We start from the raw sequence: 22,835 nt of genomic DNA on the forward strand, positions 1-22,835 counted from the left end.
AATTTCAAACTAAAGATTTCAATTTTGTTGCATAGCATATCATTTTTTTTAAATATTTTTTATATTCATTATTGAGACCTCAGAATTTAAATTCTTCATCAGGAAGATGACCTGAGAGACTCAATCTTTTTCTGTAATTGAATTTTTTTTCCTAACTGATTCTGTTGTTTCTAATTTACTTTATTTATATTTTTTTCTAAATTATTATTGTTTTTTTTTAAAGTTTTAATTTATATTTCGTAAATAAATGAATATGAATTAAAGAAATATATATAATTTTGTAATATAGTGTAATCAATGAATTTAGGAACTTTAAACTACTTACTTTTTTTACATCATGAGGTAAGAAGTTAGGAAATAACAATGGCGCATTCAAATGATAATAAATGTAATTTTACTAAATAATGTAAATAAGATATTAAATTATAAAAGTTGATTTACTATGTTTTTAAAACTGTGTGATACGTGAATAAAATCACTTATAAATATTCAGACATCACACAACAGAGGACAACACATAGCGTAAAACATCCATGCGCTCTGATTCCATGCGCGTGATTTGTACCCGAAATAATAGGCTTCACCATCAGTCAATAAATAAAAAATAACTCATTATTAAGATCTATAATCTAAAATACATAACCTGTAAATAATTTAAAAAAATAAATAATTCATAATCCATAACTAATACATAACATGATTCGTACCATAATAATTTAGTACAGTGGAGTTTGGTGCATTTATGATTCTAAAATTAATAAAATTAGATCAGCACTAATGTCCTTTTAAAATAAGAGTAAAATTTAAGCAAGTGAGCTATATTATTATCAGTAAGGAATACTTCAGTAAACAAATAAACTGATAAAACAAATCTGAATATCGTATGAAATAGAAAATGAAGTACAGATATAAACATGTAATTATAATTGTTTCAAGAAACTTAGTAATAAGTAATAAATTTCACATAATATAAAAAAAGGCCTAAAAAGGCATGGTATTTTGAAAACTTCGATCTAAACAGAATTTTTATAGGAGGGATAAGCAAAAAAATGGCACGAATTGTTTTATCAAGAGCAATTTCAAAAATTATGTTCCATCATTGCAACTTTATTTACTTTTTTTCATTTATTCTATCCAATTTTTCTTAACTTATCTCAAGAATATGGAGGTTTTTACATAGGAAAATATAATTTTTTCCCAAAGGACAGTAGTTTATTTTTTTCCTTTTTTTACTTGAATTCATGCATTTTTCCTAAAATTCCTCAAGGTCCTAAAATTTAAACAAACAATTTAGGAATATATTACTGATTTTTAATGCCGGTATATACCTAGCTGTTATTCAATCATAACTATATTTCTTACATATAGCGATTTGTTAAAGAAAAAAAAATATATATATTTAAAAATATTTTATGCGATATAATTAAAAACTGAAAGCATACCATTGTTCTTATAATTCAAGGTATCCTTTGAATTAGAATTGAGAAGAAAATTAGCAGAGACTACTTAAAACAATTTCTAAAATATAAGAACTTCATCAATCTAGCCTCCTTAGGCTCTAAGCTTGGTCACCTCTCAAAATTATCTTGTACAATTTATAAACTTTAATTGTAAACAAGCCGAATTCAAGGGACAGCTATATTTAAATATTATCATTCTTTAAAATTTACTCCATCCCTAAGACCGTAAATAGTTTTAAATAATATATTAACCAAATTGTTTCACATTCTGTTTCTCGTGCGGAATTACTTTCATTTAAATTTTAATCAAGAGATATTTGCTATATTGTCAAAGTTCTTTATGTAATGAATTTTAGTAAGAATTTAAAATCTGTCTGGCAGTCAGCAATCACGCAAATACCAGTAAGTATGAGTTCAGGGCTTTTCAGCATTATCAGCAGCTGAGATATTAAACTATTATATATAAGTGCTATCTCTTGCTAAAGGTAAGCTCCAGCACCAATAATTTAATCACAGCACATGCAGAACGAACCACGGCATCATTTATGTTTAAAATTTTCAATGCCCATTTAGAGGGAATCAAAAAGTAATCTAAATCATTACTTCGTAACTAAGTTTTTACTGCTATAAAGATACAAAATCATTATATATATATATATATATATATATATACAGAGAGAGGGAGAGAGGGAGGAAGAGAGTTTTACCATAAAATGCAATACACTTAATTTCAGAGATTAAAAATGCTCAGATTTTGATAGCAATTAAATTGACTTTTAGTTACCATTAAATGTAGGCAAAAGTATAAGGAAAAAAAAATGTCGTGAAATTCTTAATATACTTGAAATAGAAGAAATAATGATTGTTCCTCAAAATTGATAAATTAAAACTTTTCTAATGAAAATATTGTGCCAAATCTATTTTGATGTATGTGATAAATTATAATTCTGTTGAAAAATGACTAATGTTTTGCGAAATTAATTTTTAAAATATACAGTAGCTATTAAGACGGAAGATGGGAATATCATATAAGTCAAAATATCATACCGTTGCTTAAAATTCCTCTCTATAAAATATGAACCCCGTATGTGCTTTCTATGTATATATTTCTCAGGTAAATGATCAAAGATCTGCTCAGCATCTGTATTATACATGGAAATGTATTTTGCTCGTATTTGTGTTATCCTGCCTTACTTGACTGCAACAGCTTCTCTTGTTTTTTTTTTCTTTCCAATAATTCATGCTCCATTTTTTTTTTCATTTGAAAAGTGTTCTTTGTCCTTTTTTTTGGTTATGTATTGTTTTAGTTACTGATGCGTTTATTTCCTGAGGAGGAGAGCCGTGATCGAATGCTGAATACTTGACTACCTATTTCTTTTGCTTTTGAACTATTAAATAAATGGAGAATTTATTTTCGGAAATTAATAAGTGAAACACAATCAATTATATCAAATTTTACGAGTATTCAGGTTATAGCACAAAATATTTAATAGCAAAGAATGAAAATTTAAAATATAATTTTTTTACTCAGTTTATTTCGTTACTTTTTCCTCCCTTAAGCATTGCAAATATTTAAATTCTCATAAAGTATTTCTCAATGAATAAATGAAATAAAAAAAACTAGTGCCTCGAATAAAACTTTCACGTACATTCATCTTTATTTCTCTTAAAACTTTCTCATCATTACTGATTCCTCGTGCCTTTAATAGTACGTAAATTTAAANAACAAATTCTTATTAAAATCAGGATTTAAAAAAAAAAAAAAACGCTTCACGAATATCATATTTAAGTAACATATTATGAAATAAAAGCCTTTTGTGGGGTGTGTTGTTATCGACCATGTCAACCTTCATCTATGAAAAGGTACCCCAACATAGAATCGAGTTAAAATGTCGTATATACTGGTGAATTGCAGTTGTAATTTTGTAGTGGTAGAAATGCTACAGTACTCCCACCACCAGAATTATAGCTGTGATAGAATTCGATGCACGGATACAACTAGTTGATTTATTGCTGTTTTGTGAGCAGCCAGGAGAGCTGTACTAAGATCACCGTACTTTCTGAGTGCTGAATGTGAGAGGCGTATTAACTTCACGGTCGCAGCCGTTTCTGTGTTGCCATTAGCAGTCGAGTGTATGCAAGCCGACGTTGGGCATGATCGAGACGAGACTGAGTAGCAACAGTGCGAGGAGGTGCATAATGGCGCAGTCACAAGTAACAAGTCAACTGTTCAATGTGGACCATCCAACGAAGTAGGCGTTACTACCGATGTAGGCGTATCCAGATCAAAGTGGGCGTTTTTTTAGCCAAGGTAGGCGTGTTCACATCACGTCCGAAGGTCACCAATGTGGGGGGTGGAGCTACAGACCATGTCAACCGTCATCCATGAAAAGGTACCCCGACATAGGTCGAGTTAACATGTCTTATATACTAGTGAATTGTAGTTGTAATTTTGTAGTGGTAGATACGCTACAATATAAAGACCTACTAATAAAGCCTAAATTATAGCCCGTACATGAGGAAATTTTGAAGAGAAGGTGAAGATGGGCTGGACATATCCTTTGTTTAAAACGAGATAGCTCTGATAACATCGTAATTACTTAGGCATCAGATAGAAAACGCAAGAGACCAGGACTTACTAGGCAAAGGTGCACCCACCAAGATCTGTGCAAAGGAAAACTGAATTGATGGGAGGAGGTAAGAGGACAGATTCAGTTCAGGTGTGCCTGAAAAAAAGAGACTTGAGGCATTCTGTGCCAGCTGGCATGAAAAGGATATGTAGGTAGGTATATTCTTTAATAACTTTATAATAGATTTTATGAAATTGAAAAATAATTAATTAGCATTCAAATATGATGACGAAAATAGGCAGGATTTTAAAAACTTGACATTCTTTTTTTTTCTTATTTGAGCAAAATCCTTGAAAATAATTTTCACTATCGCTGCCTAAAGTATTTGCTATTCATTTTCAAAAGCCGTCAAAATAATTCACTTATTATAGTTTGTTGATAGTGATCTTTCTACTGAACATTCTTATAATGTGAGCTTAACCATGAAGTATAGTAAAAAGATATCTATTTTTCACCTTTTGACATTGAAATTGAACAAGATGAGATTCTTCTGCTCTCACTATCTACTAAAAGTTCTGAAATGAAAAGTATGTGGTTCTCTTGCAGTTGTTTTGGAATTTTATTATATATTCCTGGCTATTTTTTCTTTTATTGTAATATATAAATTTACCGAAAAGTTTTCTCAAACTTTTGGAGCATATTAGATCCGAAATAAGTATCGAATGAGTTAATGAGTACATGCTTCAAATTATATTTCGCAAAAGAACAGGCTGTTTTTTTATCTATAAACTATTTCATAGAAAGTGATTTGGGACAGTTTAAATTTTAGAGAAAGGGGTTGCAGTAATAATAATCTACTCGCTTGTGGTAGATTAAAAGCAAATTAAATCAATTCGAACACATGTAATAAGAATTAAAATGGAAAAATATATTTATAGAAATCAAATTTGCAAGCGATTTTTTTTCTAAATTCGCCTCTCTAGTTAAATTCTAATGGTACAGTATAGAAGACAGAGTAATCCAATATTTGAAGTGAAATGTGGAACACAATCCACGTACGGATCTGATTCTAAATGTGGGAAATCGCGGGTTTGTAGATTTACTTATAATGCGATGGAATCAATAGTACCGTCCGGAGTAGTATGATCCTGTAGTTGAAGAACCAGTCTCGCAAAAATAAGTTTTTAAGTAACACTTGCGACAACACCTTTTTCGCATGAAAGATGATTAAAAATGTATGGGAGTTTCTGGAAAGATCTTGAATAAAAGATTTAGATTTTTTAATGAAGAGGAATGTGTGTTCCTGAAATATTAAAACCCAAAATTCATGCTTAATTTTTCAAAATCACAAATATAAACATTAATGTTAATAAATATAAAATAATGGCTCGTTACGAAATTATTAACTCATTTTAATTGCCACCACTGTTAAAAAATGTCTGACGAAGCACTTGAGCTCTTCGCATGAATAGGTATTTGGTGTAAACGTATTTCTCCCTCCAGGAACAAATCTTACGAGGTGAATATGTATTTAACAGCGCTTCCTGTTACTACAATATGAACAAAACTCTTTGACTTGATATTTGTCCCTGTAAGGAATTAAAGGTATAAGGAATTAAGGGTTAACTTTTATGCAAAATTAGTAGAATGGAAAGTGGATTGATAGAAAAACTTGCTATATTTTTATTGGTTCCATGAATCTTACTGTGAGCAACAACAACACAAGATTTATTTGTGTATACATATGTGGGTTCATATTCACCACACACATCAGCCTCAACTTTCCTATAGTGGGCATATTTCACACACTTTAAAAACTTTCAGAAATATCTTAATGCATCATCACTTTTAGTTCATAAGTTAAATTTCTTTTAACACAAATTGAAGTAAATGTATATCATTTAATCAGACTTTTTTTTATATTTAAAGAAAATTGTTAGCAATAGCTTTTCCCTCCAATCACCCTATTTCGAGCAAACATAAAGAAAATCCTCTTTAATCAAAGCTAAATTGATCTTTTCCTATATTTCTATTATAATACAAATACTTAAGTCAGAAATTAAGTAATGCAATTATTAAGATTATTTGATAAAATATTTTAAAAAATGCGACATTTAGTGACTAAAAGAAAATACATTTTATAAAAATTTTTCCAAAGTTAGTTTATTTCATTTAACCAAGAAAAGGAACGATTAGATGTTTCACAACCATTCTGTCTGTAAATTAATTTATTTTTCAAAATGTTCCCTGCGAATATATTTAGATAATAAAATATGTCACATGATAAAGCATATGTATTCATTTCAAAAAAAGTTAAATTTGATAGTTCATTAAATGTTTAAATGAATTCAATTAATATCTGAATAATATACATTCTTTCAATAAAGCTAAAATTCAATGAAATTATTTCAGAATTACGAAATTTAAATATTTTTAATGGGGCATTATTCTCAGAAGGATACATTTTGAAATAATGCTAAACGAAACCACTTAAAAATGCAAATAACATTATTCATATATAAACGTTTTCAATGCAAATCATTTTAAAGTACATTTAAAAAAGGTATCACTGCATTTTAAAAACAGAATTAATGCAAATTACTTGAATGTAAGTTAATAATTTAATTCATTTATAGAATGCAATATAGAATTAAATGGGTATTAATTTAAAAAAGAATTTAGTTAATTGAAATTACTTTAAATTATTTTAAAGTATATTTTACCATTTACATCATTTTAGATTTCATAATCAATCCAAATGATTTTTTAATTATTTTAATTGATTTGGATCTTAAGTGACATTAGTTTTTAAAAGCGTGTCAATTCAAAATATTAATTAATATGTATAATGTATACTCAGGGGCATTTAAGTTCTGAAACATTATACCATTTAAATAATTTAAAATAATGTTAGAAAAATTAGTTTTACTTAGTTTAAGTTAATGGAAAAAATCATTAATTTTTTTACGTTTGTGCTTCGATAAAAACGAAACATATTCGTTAAAAAAACAAGTATAATTAGCGTCACAATTTAATTTGGAATACAGATAACATAATATATTTATTAAATTTCATAAATAAATAACATAAAATATTCAATAAAAAACTACAAAAAAGTTATGTCACAGTTTAATTTACGGTATAAATGACAAAATGCACTTGAAATTCTACAAAAATACAAAAGCAAACTAAGCTAATTTGAGTCGTTATTTCATTACGTTATTAATTATTCTACGAAAAAAATTACATTACTTGATATAATGTTTAAGTTTCGAATCAACGTAGGCTAATAATTTAGATACTGATACTTGTTAATTATTTTATCTATCGTTTGAAAATATAATTTAAAACTCTATCTTCAAAAATAATGTTAATGGCAGTTTTGAATTTTTACGGTCGATAAAGCAGAAGCTATTATATAAATTAACCTCGTATTTTTAGATTGCAGTTATAGTTGAGCTAAAACTGTGGGGGGGGATGCAATTCTGAAGTCTTTATAGTTTAATCGACAAAAGTTAAAAGAATCACTTCATATCTTTTTATAAAAATATCATCCCAGTAAAAATATTCATTTAGCTTCATTGCATTAAAAGAAATAAACGGTTCATAGTAGCTAATTATTTTTACAATTTAAGTATTTTTCATGCTTGAAACTAATTAAAATGAATTTATTTTTATTGCATTAATTTTCAACCAAAAGAGATATCTTTTATTAAGAAATGCTGAACATAAATGCTATTTTTTATGATTTTAAATGGTAATGGTTTTGGTAATGGTAATGGTTTTTAGGCAATGTACTAAAGTAAAAAAAATTATTAAGCAATGGAATTACTCATCTCGTCTTTGAGTTTATCCGAATACTTAAAGAATGCAATATTTTGTCAGGACAATATTTTTTAATAAGTTAAGTTGAATCTCAATAAAACTTTAAATAGCATGTATAAAATTACTTCATGGCCAATAACTTAGCATTTTATTTAACTAAAATGTTGTATGTCATGAAACTAAAACATTATAACCTAATTGCAATGAATTTAAAATTTGCAAACTGTCAATCTAGAAGTCGAAAGGGTTTTTTCTTACAAAAAAAAATTTTTTTTTTTGATTTTTTTTCAAAAAAAATTATTATTGTGACTTATTTTATTCTAAGTAATTTGGCACCAAGTAAAATATAGTACTCAAAAAACGGCTGAATATTACGAAGTGTTAGGGCTAAATATTAAGATACTTTTACAAAAAATAGAAAACTACACAGTTACTTTTTAAAATGGTATCATCTGCCAATTCAAGTATTATATTTAAAGTATTGTCTTTAAAACTCATTTTCTTATTTCACTTTTTTTAAATTGGTCGCAAGATTGCTCGTCTTCTGATAAACCCATTAAATTAAAACCTAGTAATTGGTTCAAGTATAGTGAGTTGCTTTAATTCATTCAAACATTTGATAATGTATAGAACTTGAGTATACATGAACGTAAATATTTTATATATTTTAAATCAAAATAATTCTTTTAATAAAAATCCAGAAAATTAATTTCATTTTGAAAATATTTTTGTATTTTTTAAATTTATTTTTGCTGTTATGATTTTAAAAAGAGCATATTTGACTTCCTATTAAAAGTTATTTCAAAGTATTAAATTATGATTTTTATCGCTTGTACCGGACGTCATAGTATACTTTTTCTCTCAATAAGAATTAAAATCTAATAAAATTAAATTATGAAGTTTATTTTCATTGTTTCACAAAAGTGTTTGCATTCAAATAATTTCTGAGCTTGGGTTAAGATCCTTTATAATTTCAATAAGCATTCCATTAAAAATGGGTTTAACTCCTGTAGATAAGTAGATAAGATAAGTTATAGAATTTTAAAAAACGTTATACAGAGCACCGAGGGAAAAAAACCGACCACATTGAAAAACTTTTGATCTAATAATCGGAACTTCACGTTCTAAGACTCAATCTTAATGGCTTGCCACCGGTGCCAATATGCTAATTAATTAGTGCAGACTATATTTCAAGCTACGAAATCAGACATTTATTCTCTGATTAAAGATACCTTTATTACAAAAGATTCTTCTGATCCCTAAAATATACAGCTTAACAGCAATATGGAAAATGTGGACCCCATCGTTTGGTCAGGAAAGTGAGCCAAAATTTGGACCGCTTAATGTTAACTTTAATTTTTTCGTATTTCACCACATCTCTAGAACTTTTTAAGTGAATTGGAAAATAAATTGCACCCAATTTCAAAACTCGTTTATCTAAAGATAATACCGATTTTGCTCGAATTTTCTATTTTACCATGCAAAATTAGAAACTTTAAAATTGCGTAAAAATTCAAAAGTTTTTTGGCATTTATAAAATAAAGCAATAAAAAATAATAAATATTTACTAAAATTTCTTTTTTGCATGGGATTATCTTTGGATAAACGAATTTTGTAATTGTGTGCAAACATTTTTCAATTCGTTTAAAAAGATCTCGAGTTATGGCGAACTTCGCAAAAACTTAAATAACGAGCTGAACTTTTGGATTTATCTCCTGATTTAACTATGAGAACCATATTTCCCAGATTGTGACTACCCCCTATATTTTGAGGATCAGAAATATGGATCCGTCGAAAAAAAGTTAAGCTTATTTAGAGAAGTAATGTTTTTGTAACTGATTCCGTAACTTAAAACGTCATCTGCACTAAATAATTAGCATATTTGAAGTCACCCACTCAAACCATTTAAGATGGAGTCCTTGAACATAAAGATCCGATCATTAAAACAAAAATTATTTTCAGAATAAACCGTTTTCTTTTCTTTTTTTTCTTTCTTTTTTTTTTGTGAGCTGTACCCCATTGTTTATTGAGGAGATCAAAACCACTTGGACCCGTTTAGATGAAATATTACTGTATATTTTACTCAAATAATGTACTATTTTCATTGGAACATTAAATTAGTAATTTATTAACAACGACATTTTTTTTATATCTAACTAAAAACAATTCAGTTTATTGTTAAAAATTATTATATATATATATATACAGTCAAACCCCGCNATATATACATCGTAAAGTTTAAGTTCCATGGAAAAAAAATTCACAACAAAAAAGTATTTTAAAGTAAGTACCGATTACCAAATTTTTCTGTTTCTAAAACTGTTTTTAACGAAATTGTTTTTCTCTATTTTTCACACTAATCCTAAACGGATTAAAACGGTCAATACTATTTTTTTTCATGCAGATTTGCTTAGAGTAAAATAACTTTTTTTTTCTTTTTCAAATTATCTTACGATAATTTTTCATACTCTTTTTACAAATTAGAAATTTCATACTCTTTTTAGAATTCTTTTCTTTTTCGAAATTATTTTATGGTTTTGAATATCTTTTCAATTGCGATTGGAATCATTATAAAATAAATACTCTACCTGATTATCTACCTTAAGATAAAATTTTTCGTTAAGTTAAATTGACAGATATTTTAATAAGATAGCGATAATATTTTACTCTATTTTTCACACTAATCCTAAACGGATTAAAATGGTCAATACTACTTTTTTTCATGCAGATTTGCTTAGAGTAAAATGACTTTTTTTTTCCTTTTCAAATTATGTTACGATTATTTTTCATACTCTTTTTACAAATTAGAAATTTCATACTCTTTTTAGAATTCTTTTCTTTTCCGAAATTATTTTATGGTTTTGAACATCTTTTCAATTGCGATTGGATCATTATAAAATAGATACTCTACCTGATTATCTACCTTTAGATAAAATTCTTCGTTAAGTTAAATTGACAGATATTTTTATAAGGTAGCGATAATATAGTTTTAAATATTTTAAACTTAAATATGAGAAATAAGACTTTAAAGACATATTAATATTTTTCTTCGCAACCGAACACAAGAGCTGTTATGGCTCAAGGGACAGAGTGCTCGTCTCTCGACCTCTGTTCGAATACCGGAGTTGACTAGTCATGCGAAACCTGCTCTTGGCTCGCATCGACCAAAATACTGACAAAGTTTTTTTATAGAATATTTTCCTAATAAAAATAACATGGTTTGTTAAAATAACAATACTTAATTGCTTACGAAGCAGGCATTCTTTTTAAAGTATCAGCATTTTTCTGCGAAATAGACAATTTTATATTGGTACACCAGCTGACAATTTTTTTCTGTAAATTTTTGCAGATTTTTTTGCAGATTTATTAAAGTGTATATATTATATATATATCCATCATCTATACATTCATTATTTAGGATAGATATATCCTGGTTTATTAAACTTACAAATATTGTAACTATTTAATTAATTTTCCGAATCATAAGATTGAGAGTCATGCCTTACGTTGCACACTTAAAAAAATACACTATTAAACTTATAACCTAAGTATTGGGTTTTTTCGTACCCAGATAAACATTTTCCTGTTTTTCAATGACATAAATTTCACTGACGTATCTATCGATTGTCTTCACAAAACCTGAAAAACGCTGAAGTTTTTATTTGGAAACATTCCATTTGACACAATGGAGAGCTTTTATGAAAATACTTAACGTAGGATTAATTTTGTTAACAATTCGTTATTTTCAAATAATTTTGCAATGTTCCAAAAAAACTTTATGTTCTTGAAATAGAATATTAATTTTTTTAAATATTTATTAAATAGTGTTAATTTAATTAATAGTGTTAATTAGTAATAATTCCCATTTGGTCTGACGGAGTCAGACTAGATCAATAAATCCGTTGACATTTAGGAAGTCCGAAACTAAAAGGGGAGAGGAATGAATGTCGTTCCAGTCCAGACCTAAACAGTTCAAGATATGCTCAGGTGATGCCTGGTTATGTTGGCATTTAGAGCAAAGAGGAAAGATCTTTTGATTAGCAGAAAATGTGAGACTTTTCAGGTGTCCACTGGCCAGTCGGGATAAGCAAGTGTTGGTCTGCCTCTCACCAGGAAGAGATAGAGAGAGTCCTGGTCCTTTTGCTTTATACCAGTAGTGAATAGGAGGAAGCAGCCACTTTTGTTTGTTCTGGGTCTTTTGAATTGCGAAAAGTTCAAGGTATGTATGCTCTGAGGTGGAGGGGACTGGATGGTCTAGTGCCTTCTTTGCAAGAATGTCAGCCAACTCGTTTCCGTAGATATCGACGTGGGACGGGATCCATTGAAAGTGGACCTCATGCTGTTGGGAAATGAGCTTTACTTTTTGTAAGATCGAAAAACTGGTTTTATCTCCAATGAGGGCTCAATTTTGGAGGTGTTGAATTGAACTACGGCTGTCAGATGGTATCCAAGTATTTCCAAAGTGCCCTTCACTCATAAATAGTTAAATCATATAATCACAACTACACACAACTGAAGGAACATATTTTTTTTAACTATTTACTTAATTTTTCATTTTGATATAGGATTTTGACCCTAGATATTATTTTTAAATTTATAGTAATTTCTTTCAATTAAACTAAAGTTTTTCAGACAGAATTAATTTTAGTAATAATATTAATGTGTAAAAATATTTGGCAACGTTATATAACTTATAATATTTTAGTAAAATAATATTTCAATAAAATGTATCTAACTTTTAATGAAAAACATCATATAATTTATATAATGTTAACATTAATATATAATAGATTAACATTAATCATCTAATATAATAGTCTTAAAATGTTAAATCTCACTAAGCTGCAGGTTCATCGCAATATTTTTTTTAATGTGTGCACAAAACTTTTGATTTACTTAAAACCAGATGGAGCTACTAGTTTAAATAATTATTGATTCTTTTTTTTAAAGAATAAAAATCTTTTAGTTACAATCTGTGGCTGTTACCATTCAAACTTTAGAAGAAAAAAAATCAATGGATCACTGGGTCACCGAACACTCAGTAATTCAATTCCGTATAGACTCTTGTACCCTACCTACCTAAAACCACTCTTGTATTTAGAGTACTTTTGCAATGAAATTCAATAGTACCATTTCCCCCTCAAGCTCTAGTTTCTCAACTGAAAACTAAAAAATGAGACTCTATCTGACTCTAAGTGTGCCATTGAAGAAGAGGGAAGAATTCGAGAAGTTAATAATTTGAGAGATCCCGTAGGAGTCTTAAGACCAATCTACTGGATGGATGAATTAGACTTCCTCTTAGTTCGTGATCACGATTCTCCATTAGTTTGAACATTTTACCTCTTAGTTTGAGCTCTTATTTTCCTCTATTTGCTTCCTTTTTTAAACTGTATAATTCAAATGGCTTGTGCATAGAATAACCTATTTGTTAGAAAATAATTTTTATGAGTCAGATTTTATCAAGAAATTAAATTTACGTTTGCCGATGAATCTTTGAAGTAAAGAATTTAAATTAAAATAATTTTGAAGTATTATTCTTTCTAGTAATTTAAAAATGCAGAGAAAACATGGGTAAAAATATTAAGGTATTTTATAAATAAAGATATTAGGGCATTCTATTTGCTTCTTTTTTTTAAATTGCATAATTCAAATGGTTGATGTTTAGAATAACCCATTTGTTAGAAAATAATTTTTGTGAGTCAGATTTTATCAAGAAAACTAAATTTATCGTTTGCCGACGAATCTTCGAAGTAAAGAATTTAAATTTTAGTAATTTTGAAGTATTATTCTTTCTAGTAATTTAGAAATGCAGATATTAATAAATGCAAATATTAAAGTACTTTAAAGGGGAAAAAATTCTAATTTTTTTTTTAAATATTCAGAAAGTTAAAATTAAACAGAAATTATAAAGCCGGAAAACTAAATAAGGAAAAGTTATAATCTCGCCATAAGCTCACACTAGTATATCAGAAAAAAATTTGCTTTCTAATACTACAATGCTTAGTAGTAAAACTGTAGAACTTAGTGGAACAACCAGGTAAGTGACATTTTCAGAACGAGAAAAGAAGTCGTTTCCAAATTATTTTATTACCAATTTATTAGAAGGTAGGACTAATAGCTCTTTATTTTATTTACCACTGCCTAATTTGAAATAAAAATCATGCAAGCATACTGAAAACTAATATGGATAAGTTATGGTAAAATAAAAGTGAAAACAAAAACAGTTCTGTTACATTAAACATACCCATATCATATTAAATGTACCCATATTTTCTTTATTTCATTAATTACACTAAAAATGTCTTTCACCTGGTTCGTCCTTCAAGCTCTTTAATTGTGTCGTTATATGCCTTTCAGTTTCGGGCATGATTACGCTGTATTTATCCGTAATGATTTATTGATTCTTTTCCCTTTTTTTTTTACTCACCCCGCGCATAGAACGGGTATAGTATATATATAAAGATTAAGATACGAGATACTTAGACAGATAGCTAGATACGTGTTTCATAACATTACATTAGCGGTATCTCATTTAAAAAATTATCAAAAATAAGTTTATAATTCAGTTCATAATAAGTTCATAATCAAAAATAAGTTCATAATTCAGTTCATAATAAGTTCATAATCAAAAATAAGTTCACAGTTCAGTTCAAAATAAGTTCATGATCAAAAGTAAGTTCATAATTCATTTCATAACAAGTTCATAATCAAAAACAAGTTACTAAGTTACAAGCATAATTTTTCTCATATAAATCCAATTCATAAAATTTGGGAGAAGCACCTGTCTCAAACTAGCAAATCGTTTGATTATTTCCTATTTTATTTAAACTAATTAGAATGGATAAAAATATATTTAACGTTGAGAGACATTTAAAAAGCATAGGAATGATTAAAAAATTGCAACTTAATATAAAAATGAAAATGAATAAAACAAATTTTGGCAAGGACATCAAATATTTTGAATTTCATACATGATACATAAGTTATATTCCGCGTGGAAAGTTTCATATGGGTTTGTCACGTGCTTTTTATGTAATTTTAAAAAAATATTTGATTGATGACCAACCATTTTTATGACTGAAAATTTCTTTTATTTCTTTTAAGATAAAAACAAGCGTGAAATAATTTAAAAATATTTTTTATAATTTTTTAACTGTTTTCAATTTGTAGAACCATTCAAAAGAAGATTTATTGCTCGAAATATTCAATCAAAATAATGCTTGAAGAGAAAAAAGCTTAATAAAAAAATTCTATAAAGCTTCACCTAATTTTTTTAATCATTTTAAAACAACATAATTCTGTTTTTTTATGAAAGAAAAATACATGTTTAATAAAAATAAAACGTATTTTCAATTTATTTTCTTATTTATTTATTTATATAAATTTTTTTTATTAAGTGAATAATTGATTTATTTCTTCCTTCCTTTTTTTTTTTCTTTTTTTTTATTTCCTTTCTTTCTTCCTTCTTTTTTGTTTTTCTTTAATTTTTTATTTATTTTTTTAAATGTGCAATTATTTCAGTCAAAGTATCAAAAATTGTGCAACCTTACACGAAGGAAAAAAATCCTGTAAAATTACTAAGCCGTATGGTAATGAAATTTCTCGTAAAAACTCCCGATTATGATAGTCATTAAAACCAAAATATACATTATTTGAACCATTAATTTGGTAATTTTTTCGTTTTTATCTTTACGAATGATTGAAAATAGCTGTTTTTTAAATTATATTTCTCTTTACCACACATTTAGTAAAAAATGCAAAATTAAAAAGTAAATTTATGAGAATAAATAGTTTTTATGCGATGATGCTCCAAATTATCACTATAAATTACAAAAATTTTTCTTATTAACCAAATTTCATCACAAAACCATATTTTAACGTTAATTTCGCAAAAGCACTTCGTAAGAAATTACCGATCCTTTTGGTGTTTCCATGTTGCTAGAAACAAAGTAAAGTTTATTGCATTCTGACAGCCTTGAGCATACCTTTTTTCACAGTGTTTGCAATAACTTTATAATTTCTTAGTCTCTTTGGCTCCTCTACTTACACTGTTAGAAATTTCTCGGTTAAAATGGTTAAATACCAATTTATTCAATTGTTATTTTACCATTTTCAAACAAAACAGTCAAATTAAGATTGTATTCAAACTGTTAAATGTGAGAAAAATCGTTTATTAACTGATTTCACATAATGTGGTTAAACAACCAAAATTTTACAACGCCACCTAATGAAGCTGCCTAGTTCCTTGCAGTTGGGTACATATTATAGCCGAGATGCCTGATCTGTCAATCTCATGACCAACAGAGCTGGGGTTCGAGTCCCAGTGTCGATACTCCTATATTTCCGCCATTCTTTTCCACAATGAAGAGTTTCCAGTGTCCTGCACTCCCCAATTTGTGACTCTGGCTTATTAGAATATGATACCCTCATTGAGGCATAGATGGCAGCACTATAAAGCTACTGAACTATCTCCAGTAAAATTTACTTTTTCTGGTTTTGAAACTATGCTACTTGTAAATGGTTTAAAAACTGCATAGATTTATATTCATGTTTTTTTCTTAACCATATTAGTTGTAAACTGTTTCAAAACCGTAAATATAAAAAATTTTCTTTGCTGTAAATTTTACTGTTAAATGGATGGACAGACTGCTGCCAGTTATTTCACCATAATTTTAGAATGAAATTTATAGCAGTGTATAATTATACAAAATTCACCAGGATGAAAATAAAAAAAATAAAGAAGTTTTGTTTTAGTAGAAGAGAGTTATACTCTTGAAGAATACATATCATTTTCATTATTTCGGTCCACGTACGTGGAACTTCATTTTTTAACTTCTAAAAACACTTTGTCCCGCAGTGGACTGATCGTTAAGACACGGGTCCCAGCAGATCACCGAAGTCAAGCATCACTGGCTACGGTCAGTGTGAGGGTGGGTGACCACTTGGAACAGTCTGCGTAGGGACCGAGGGTATGCGGTATTGGTCCTCGTTAAACTGTGCTACCGTAAAGTGCTCGACTTCGCGCGCAGGTCGTCGGGCTACCGAAGCGGGGGTGCCATCCCCTCTGCAGAGGATCTAAATTGTGATGGCATATCTTCGGATCATCCTCAGGGATGTTTCCCAGACCGTCGCCAATAGCCCATTGTACAGCTCTAGTGCGATGTAAATTAACAATAACAACAACAACAAAAACACTTTATAAGAAAATCTATAGTTTTATCCGCATTGAAACATTTGTGGACATTTAAGCTTCCTGGGAATTCCAGTAGATGCAGATCATGCATTTGGCTGGAATGCCTCATAAACAAAAGTGATTTTCGAAAAATGACGCTAAATCCACGAGCTCGAAAACGTAAGTAATTTTAAATATTATTTAATTTAGTTATTCTGAAGACATATTTTTTGCGATTTAGTAGTTCTGTGATTTATATCAAGCTTTTGAATTTATGTTTACTTAATATTTAAAAACTATTACAGTCAAGAACATGCAGATCTACGTATGTGTACATTGGTAAATATGACGAAATTTATGACGTAGTGTACAAGTACACTACTGGTGTACAAGTGTACAAGTACATGCTGGGTGACGTACAAGTGTAATCTCATAGTGTTATGAATATTTAAATTTATATCTATTTAGTAATATTTTAATACGCTTTTTAACTTTTTTATATTAAGGTACGTATAAACATTTAATTTCTTTAACTTTTTGTGTTTCTTTCCAATTTTAAAATTTTACCCCCAAAAACTAAGCATTTGTTTAGAATCAATGTTAAACTCTTTTCAATAATTATTTATTTTGCTTCGTTTTCGTGATTAAATTATTTTTGAAACTGAGATTTGATTCAGTATTGCACTGTATTTAGATAAAATTTATAAATAAGTACTTACTATAAATTTTAATTATTATTTTTAAAATCTTTTTTTCCTTCTAAATAATTGTTCAATCAATTCATCATTGCATTTAAACAAATCATTATAAAAAAATATGCACGTTTGTTAATATTTTAGATTCAATTTAACATTTGAAATATTTATATTCTAAAACCAGAACTCCACGTATGTGTACGTAAAATTATTAGACCCTTGGCAATATAATTCATATTCTATTTATCGTACTGTGACTTATGGCAGTAAAATTGAAATTTGAAACTCTAAAATATTCTATGCTATATTCCTTTATGCTTCAGTAAGGAAGAGGATAACTATTCTGAATTACGTTACCGCTAACTACGCATCTTTTGTGAAAGTTTAAAGCTATACAAATATTTAATATCTTTAACTATGAAAAATACTTAAGCATCGACATATTCAATCCCAAAAGAATTATTTTTTTTCTTAGAATATTTCTTCCGTTTTCTCCAACGCAAAGAGAGTTGTGAAATAAATTATCTTACAAATAATAAATATATGAAGAAAATAAATTAAATTAACAAAATTGCAAACTTTCTCGTCATCAGGATCATGCTTATACAGCCTTGCAATTGGTTGCCAATTCGAAGTAAAATTAGGACAGAAGAAAAAAAGCTTTATCTATCCTCAGAATATATTTTTTTCCTCAGTAGAAATGTCACTAACACGCGCTGCAAGTCCCACCTTCTTCTGGATATCTTATTTTAAGCTGTAAAGTAATTTCAATTGTTTTAACACCGGGGAAGACGAAAACAGGAATTTTTTTTAAACGAACAAGATTGTGGTATATTTTTGAATTAGATGATTTAGATTAGGTGAAAATGTTTTCCGTTCTTGAAAATAACTGGCAACATATGTATATATTGACAATATATTCTTTGATTTCAAGATACTGCTATTATAAGAAGAAAATAAATTTTAAATGTATAGTTACCAGGCAATTCCATAATTTTACCCCAATCGTAGTGTGTGAAATTAATTAATATTTGTTAATTAGCTATTATTAATTAATATTTGTCAATTAATTAATATTTGTAATTAATCAATAAATAATGTTAGACAAAAATAATTTTTTGACGAAATTTATTTATTTGAGACATTCATATTTTCTTTTTAATTCATGTTAGTTTGATGTTACAGTGCATTAACTGAACAATACTATTCAACGGAAAAATAATGAAATAATAATTTTAAAAAAAGAAGAAATTTGTGAAAATAAGGACCCTGCAACTCCCCACTTTCTTTTTTACCAAAATCATTCGATATTCAGACTATTCAATAAATGGCTTTTATATTATATTTCATGCCGTGGAATTTCTTTTTTAAAATGATATTGAAAGAAAGATAAGTTCGAGGAATAGGGTTCCACCCCACCGGAGATATACAATCTGTGGATATAGGCTTTTGTCGTGACAACAATAGGGGTTCCGCTCCTCCAAGGAAATAGGATATCACATTTTCAATTCATTTTATTTTTATGAATCTTTAAAAGAGTAATAGTAAACAGGAAATTTCTTTTTGGAGCTCTTCAAAAAATATGAAATTATTCTTATCTTATAACAAAATAATAACTAAGCCTTCAATTCATTTGAATAAAAGTTCATATTCAAAGATATACTAATATGTCTTTATAAAAATACTTTAACTTTTAAAAAAGTTAAATGGGTTTTATTAATGGTAGTAGTAAAACAACGTAAAAGCCATGAAAGGAAGTTAACAATATAGAAATTTATAGAACAATACAGAAAAGTAAGCAATGTAGAACGACAGGTACCATATTTGATACAGAAGTAAAATTTTGACTTTGACATTTAAAAAGCAAAGAGGAAATTTTTGAAAAATCTTTTTATAATGTTTATGAAATATATTTTCTTAAATTTATGAACCACTTATATTACTTTTTTTCTTCATTCAATGTCTTCGTCAATAAAAGACCTTTGATTTTCTCTTTATGGCTTGCTGCTTAGTGGGAAATTTTACATAATATCTCTTTTCAGCCCACTGTGATGTTTCTCCCCTTGCTCTTTCCCCCTGCCGACCATTTGTGGCCTCTTATTCAACTTAGTTTTTTTCCCATCAAATTTGACACTTTAAGAAAATGATTATTTTGTTTAATAACAAATATTATTATTATAATATTATGCTAGAACATTTTGCTAACATGTTAATCGTAACGTAATGCGGCAGTCGATCGGTCCTCATATATTACTTTGTGCTTAACAGTTGAACATTCTCGAACTAATAAGTTTCTTTATTCTATGTTTATCAATTTTTCTACTCACCACCACATTTTCATGATCTAAATCTAATCAATAAATCTCATAAAGTTTGCTCAGCGAAACAAAAAGTAATGTGAAGTTGAATGTAATGAAAAACAAGTGAGAAAATTTCAAATTAGAATTTCAAAGAAAGCTCAAGTCATTTTATGTTTATGAACAAATTCATAAGATCTTTCGGCATATCGAATTCCAAATATGTAGCTGCATTCTTACTGACTATAGAACAGTCATTATGCTGTTTTTTTATTTCAAGTAAATATGGTGGAATGAAAAGAATATCGAAAAAAAAAACTCTCTTTAAAGTTGTAATTCAGAATGTTCCTATCAGCACGTCAAATTTACTCTCTGAAGTTGCATGTTGCATATGAAGTTGCATCAGTGAACAGCAGATCGAAAAAAATTTTCATTTTCTTTTTATTACAAGTTTAACAATTAATATTTCACGAACTAACAATCAAACGTTAAATTTGATCATTTCATCTTAGTTCGTAAACATGTTTCTACACATCTTCAGTATATATAANTATATATATATATATATTCTGAAGACTCGTCTCTTAGACTCGAAAAACAATGGTGTGCAGATTACCTACGAAAGACTTGAAGCCATAAAGTGATAAAGCATGCTTTTTCCAAAGGTGAAATTTTTAAATCAAATGTTTTCTTAGTGCTGTTTCCAAATAGGTATTTTATTCTTTTTCAAAATTTCTACTATAACACAGCTCAATATACAAATCAACTTATTTCCTACTGATCATGATATGTTTATTTATATATTAGATTATTTCTTTATTTATTTACATATTTATTTTTTGCTTATTTATTTATTCACTTATTTATTTATTTACCTATTTTAGCAACTCGTCTGAACTGTTTGAAAATGTATATGCTTGTGTATGTGCATATAATGCATATTATTTTATTTTGTGAAAGAATGCACCCTATTTTAGTAACAAGATTCTATTAAAATTGCTATTTGAAAAACAAATTCCACGAAATTGCTTAGCTATTTTCACACGCAATTGAAATTTAAATTATTTAACTTTCTAGCTTAGAAAAAAACAGTTAATTCCCTCCCCTCTATTGTACACCCCCAAAATTTATGGGAAAAAATATATTTTGCATTTCCTCATTTTGTGCGAAGTTAGTTTTACAATTGACTATTTTTCTGTTATGTTTTATAACTAGCGTTGAATAGCCAACCCAATTCTGAGCTTAAAACTTCACGTTTCTTTGTAACTTCCGTAGCTTTGTAACTTTGAATCCAACAAACCAACTAAGAAGACAAGGGATCTCCTGGAACGAGCAATAGGGTGAACTAGCCTACAGAAAAGACTTTTTGATGGCACTGACCCGCATCTGCTTAACCTGGAGACGAAAAACACGAAATCCTCCTAGGGTTAACCCGATGGCAAGGGAATCCTAACCCATAATCTGTCTACCTGGTTTGACTCATTGGAAGGCGAAAGCTCTGTCCTCTAAGCCACCGCACCCTTATGGAATAAAGCAAAATTCTGATATAAAGGTATTTTACTAGTTTTATAATAATGAAATAACTTTTTTTTGGATTTTTTCTTAACAGCATCGACAAAAAAATATTCAAAATATCTTTGCTTTCGTTTACTTCACAAAAATTCCTTTACCAGTTTAATTCCTTAACTAAATTTTAAATTTTGAATACAATTGCCATACCTTAAATAAATTGTACTAAAGAAAGTGATAAGGATTTATATTCTGCACTATTTTAATTTAGGTTAATGAAACATAAATTATAATGTATTTGTTTATTTTCAATATATTCATACATTTAGAACATAAAATAATTGTTAGTTATTTGCGTCTAAGAAAGTTGGAAAGAAATACTATCCATCTTACAAAATGCATACACTTATGTGCCCAAAAGCATTAATATATAATTTAAATGTTTTACCTTTTTGGACATTTTTTTTTTAATTTTACTGCATGATTCTTGAATAGGTTTCTAAGAATGAAAAAGAAGTTTCTTTTAAGTCAAGACCAGCTAATTTTTTTAACAAGTTCATTGTTTTTATCGCTAATTGTATTGTTTACATTTCTCACTTGGTTGATCATAGTTAATGAGGTGAAATTGACGTACAAACAAAAGGTGAAAAAATAAATATAAGAAAAAAATCGTTCTCGTAAAACCAAATAACTTCGGAGGAAAACTATATCGTTCGATTTCTTTTTTGTTCCAACTCTGTTTGGCTCTTTTCTTAATTTGAAATATTTTTTTTAATTCAGCAGAAAGGAAAACTATTTATTTCTCGGCTTAATGTTTTTAAGAAAGAAATTCTTAATTCCAATAAATCCTGCATTTGAGAATATTAAAGATTTTTAAGACATGCAAACCTTAACATGCAATCCTATAAGAATTAAACTTTTATAATTACTCTTTTTTTAAATAATAATTAATTCTAAAGCATGTAGCATTCAAATTTTCGATTACAATAAAGTTAAGATGATTACAAATTAAGAAATATTTCTTCCTCTTTCGAAAAAGTAAAATGTTTTTATCAAAAAAAATTTTTAAACGCTTTAAGGAAAATGTTTATAATACAATAAATTTCAATTCTATCAGTGAATTTTTAAAATAAAAATTTTATTTAATTCCATATTTCGACTTATTTTATAAACAATGTATTAAGCAACAGTTAATACAATTACAATCAAATCATATTTAACAAATAATTTCATACTATTAAACATTTTGAATCTATGATACGCTTTAAGAATGTATGTATATATATATATATATATATATATATATA

This window comes from Parasteatoda tepidariorum, chromosome 4 (assembly GCF_043381705.1).
Source record: "Parasteatoda tepidariorum isolate YZ-2023 chromosome 4, CAS_Ptep_4.0, whole genome shotgun sequence".
NCBI lineage: Eukaryota > Metazoa > Arthropoda > Arachnida > Araneae > Theridiidae > Parasteatoda > Parasteatoda tepidariorum.